Source organism: Manihot esculenta, chromosome 8, assembly GCF_001659605.2.
Source record: "Manihot esculenta cultivar AM560-2 chromosome 8, M.esculenta_v8, whole genome shotgun sequence".
In the NCBI taxonomy this organism is placed as follows: domain Eukaryota; kingdom Viridiplantae; phylum Streptophyta; class Magnoliopsida; order Malpighiales; family Euphorbiaceae; genus Manihot; species Manihot esculenta.
In genome coordinates, this window is record NC_035168.2 from 32,625,444 (window position 1) to 32,630,288 (window position 4,845).

General features: G+C 28.0%; 1 long non-coding RNA gene across 1 annotated transcript; it reads left to right on the top strand.

The window, feature by feature from the left end:
- The first annotated feature begins 1,548 nt into the window (after positions 1-1,548).
- Positions 1,549-2,389, top strand: LOC110621658. The gene is made up of 2 exons (XR_002489003.2): positions 1,549-1,891; positions 1,976-2,389. It is a non-coding gene; the product is annotated as an uncharacterized LOC110621658 (long non-coding RNA).
- Positions 2,390-4,845: the final 2,456 nt, after the last annotated feature.

Genomic DNA, 4,845 nt, shown 5'->3' on the forward strand with positions numbered 1-4,845 from the left:
AGATTTTTATAAGTCAAGAATAAATAATTCATTGGTGACACATAGTTGTATAAGATATTGATTTTTTTTTTTACTATAATAGGAAATATAGTCATTTCACCTCTCTTTTTGGGTGTGGGAGTTTCTCCCGCTCCTCTTCAAGAAAGAAAACAATATTTGGATTGTAGCAGTCGGGTAGGCCTGGCCATCCCGCTATGATCCTTCCACTTTCAATTAGTCTTACACTCTCTTTGTTTCAAAAAAATTTGAATTTTTTTAAATATTTTTTAATATTTAAAAAATTTAATTAACAAAAAATATTTTTTAATAAAAAAATAATTTTATAGAAAATGACTTTCTTTTAAAATTCATTTTTTGTCTTAAAATTTTTATTAATATATTTATATATAAATTATAAAAAATAAATTATTTTGTTGAAAATATTTTTTAAATATAAATATTTTTGAAACAAACGTTCTTCTTTTTCTTTTTTTTTTTTTCTTTCTTTTTAATTAGTTGTTAGTTTTGTCTCCTTCTATAAAGAGGTAGTCCTTTCTCTTGGGGGAGGGTTGTGTTTTCCTTCTGTCAGCTCTTAGTTCTCCCGAGATTGTATGCAGGTTGTGGTTGTTAAGGTTTTGGTATTGCCATGTCTATTGTTTTGGGTCACCTCGAAAAAATGTCACATCTGTTTTTGACATATTGAAAGGTAGGGATGAACAATATTGATTTAAATTGAAAAAAAATTAAAAAATTTAAATCTTTTAATGATAATAATAATAATATAAAATAAAATATTTCAATTAAATTTTAATTTATTTAATTCAGCGAATACTTAACGTATTAATAGATTTATCTCTTATTAACAGATTTATCTCTGGAGTTTTACGGTCGGTCACTATGTTTTGACTGCTTGACCTTGTGAAGGTACAGCAGCTGTATGAGATCTGGATGCGACTTTTTCGATGAGTTTTGGAGATGGTGCTTCTAGGTTGAGGGGCCTTCTTGTGCTGGTGTTGATTACTGGAAGGGGGGGTAAAGGGCTTGGAACTGATGTGGCGCTGCTACCTCCTCTCCTCCTTGTTAGCTCTAAGGTTATCAGTAGACTTAATTAGGTTATTTTTTGTTAATAAAGCTTAAGGCATGTTTGTATTTCTATAACTTTGGCCAATACTTGAGTTGCTTCCGATAACGAAATTCATATTCTAGTGATACATTTAAATTTTTTTTTATTTTTCTCGAGTCTAAGCTGCTGAAATTTGAGTGTTTGACACTATATTAATTCCATGTACGATCGTCATGATTAAAAAGAAGATTAACTAAAAAGGAGAAGTAATGATGAAGGAAAGAAAAAAACGCAGTACTTTTCACCAAACAACCAAAACAAACAATGTATTCAAATACATTCATGCATACGTATTCTACACTGTATCGTAGTCGGCAGAGGCATTGATTAAACAGCATATAAAATAATTAACAAAAATAAATAATTAAAATCCGTCCATCCACCGTAGAAGATTAATTTAAACGTATAAACTTGAACGCAGTGTCATTTGTCAAAGGAGAAGGGTGTCGAGTCAAGTTTCTCACCTCTCCAGGAGGAAGTGCCATTTGTCTTCATACCCCCCTAGCCCACGTTCTCCTTCTCAGTTTTCTATAAATATGGCTGCTTTCTTCTCTACTTTAACCCACCATTTTCACTAACTTTGAAGCTCTGGTTCGTGAAGAAAAGTATGGAAGAATCTGTTAAGCTCAGGAGGGATAGCGCCATGGATGTTTTTGTAATCGATCATGTCTCTAGATTCCTGGGTTTTGATCCTTCTGTAGCGCTATCCATCCTGAGTTCAATAGGTTCTTCTTGCTCTGCATCTCCCGCTTGCTTGCTGGTTTCTGCCATTAAAGGCTCTTTCAAAAGGTGATTTTTTGATCTGGGTACGCAATGTTATTCGAGTTTTTAGGTTTGTTTATTCTTGAATTTCATGTTGGTTTTGTTTTGTAGTTCTCCCAGCTGATCCTGCAGTTTCTTTTCTTCTTCTTCTTCTTCGTCGTCTTCTTCTTGATGGAAGAAGGAAAAGCAGAAGAAAAATCTTAAAATAATGATATGCTTCCTTTCGAGAGGACCATAATGAGACGAGGACAAACATTATTATTAGGTTTTTATTTAATTTAGATATTTGGTTCCCTGTTCATGCAACCTTGCAATCTCTGAGTGTCGCAGATTTTTCTTTTCATTATTTGTTTTTTCTTTCCATATTGGTCAAGGTGTTAGGAATCTAATTATGGATGGAAATGGCAGTTCACGTTTGCCCCATTATCTACCTCATATGTAATATAAATCAGAAAATGGCCGGTAATGATTATAAATTTATTATATAAAAAAAGCAAAAAAAAAAAAAAAAAGATATTATGAATAGTAGTAGGATAGTGCTTATCCAGTAGATTTATATTTAATTTTTATTAACTATGTATTAACTGCTAAAACAGTTAATACGGACAAGTGTCCTAGAGTTAAGTGTCTTTTTCTCTCTGGATCTCCTAAATTTGAAGGGTGTTGTGATATTTTGGCTCTTTTCAGGTGACTCTAATTCCACGCTTACCCTCTTGCTTCCACTAAAATATCTGGTATAGTGACCTTCTTTTGTTTTTATTCTCATTTCCATCCCCTTCTCTTCAGGAAAACTCTTTTTTTTTTTTTTTTTTTTTTTTTTTTTTTGAAATGGAATTTAATATTTAATTGCATTGCTATAAATAATGTTAGGTTAATAGAGTAAAGCGTTGCTTCAGCATGAGAGAATCGTACACATAAATAATAGGATTTCAGTCAGAAATGTAAAATAAATTCTGCAGTTTTATTTTTCTGTGTTTTTGAAATGAGAATGAGAATTTAGGGGTAAAACTTAAAATTTTTTAAATTTATTTAAATATATTTATCAATATCAAATTAAATCTGTGAGTGTAATATTTATAATTTAATTTATTGGGAATATTACTTCAAAATGTTGATTTCAACTGTATGGTCAACTCTTTTAATGAAATGATGATCTAATTTAATGCCTTTGTTATAATGTAAAGTGGCAAAGAAATGCAATGTTTGATTGCATATTTGTAAGGCTATAAATAAAGGGGTTAGAATTTAACCTTTGTCTCCATCTTTTTCCTGATATCCTTTTCGTCTAAATTTCAGCTCTCTTTTCAGTTGGGGTCTTCTTCGCTTTCAATATATTCTCGGATTTTTGTTTGATTGTCTTTTGAAAAATAAATATTATTTAGATTTTATGATCGATTAATATTTAAATTTTAAAAATATATTAAAATATTTTTATTTTTAAAAATTTTATTAATTAATATTTTTATTAATTTTTATTGTTGAACGCATAGAAAAAATTAAAACATTTTCGATTGAAGGAATTAATTAATTTAAATTTTTATAAATTTGAGAATTAATTAATAATTTTTTTATATTATAAAAATTAAATAGTAAAATAGTTAATGTTTAAAATTAATAAACAATCTATTAATAAATTTTTTTAATATTTTATAAATATTTTAATATATTTTTTAAAATTAAGTAACTAATTAATAATATCACTAATTTTATGGTTTATTTCATATGAAATTATTTAATTTTAATTTATTTAAGAAAAATAAAATTAACTGACTATAAATAAAAAATGATCACTTTTTTTTTATTAATTTTAAATTTATGAGCAAGTAATATAAATCACACCTAAATTTAGGAATATATAATAGTACGATATATAAATTTTAATTTGTAATATAAATATATTTAATTTAATTTAAGTAATAAAATATACCTTTAGCTTCAATAATATGTTTTTTTTTTATCATTTTTATTGATGTTATCATATAAAGAAGATTTTTTTGTCTTAATTTAACACTTGTCAAGAAAAAAAAATTAATTAATTTAAAAATTAATCCCATATAATTTGTTCACTCTCAAAACATGTGGGTTTTCTTTCAAACTAATTTCATCGTATAAAAAAAATAAATTTATATTTAAAATTTATTTTCTATGTTTTGATTGTAATTTAAAAAATAGAACATATAAAAAATGATTTTCTTAAAAAAAAAATCATTACACTTAATTTTCTCAGATTTTAAAATTATTTTTGTTAACATTTTTTAGCACCTTAACCATTAGAAAATGTCAAGAATATTTTCATTAACAAATGAAACCACTCTGTACTGCTTTCTCTCTCAATGGTTCCACATGGTTTGACTGAAGATTTGGACATATATCTCCTTCCCCACGGATCCAAAAATCAAACCACGACTGAGTGAAGAAGGAGAAGTTCCTTGCGGGGTATGTTTTGTCAATTGGGTTAGCCATTTTAGAGCTAAGGATTCATGTTAGAGCAGAGAAGAAATGGAGCTGTTAGGTGAGCACCTTAGCTTGCATGTGGAAATTTGTATTATGCTTTTGCATGTTAAACATGGTTGTTAAAAAGGCCGGAATTCAACTTTGGGGGCCGATTAAAATATACAATTTATAAAAATAATATACATACAATAAATAAATATATTTAATAATAATACTTTATAAACATTAATATAATAGTAAATCACCCATATATATATTTTTTCTTTTTCAAAATGAGATTAAGAGAGTAAAACTTGAAACTCAAATTTACTCAGATGTGTTTATCACCAGATTAAGACGCGCATGACTTCGAAAGTCATGATGATATTACGGAGGAACGTCTTTATCAGAATATTTTTGCTTCTCACTTCGGGCAATTAGCAATAATTTTTCTGTGGACTTCCGGAAATCTCTTTCATGTAGCTTGGCAAAGAAATTTTGAAGCATGGGTACAGGACCCTTTACATGTAAGACCTGCACCATCAATA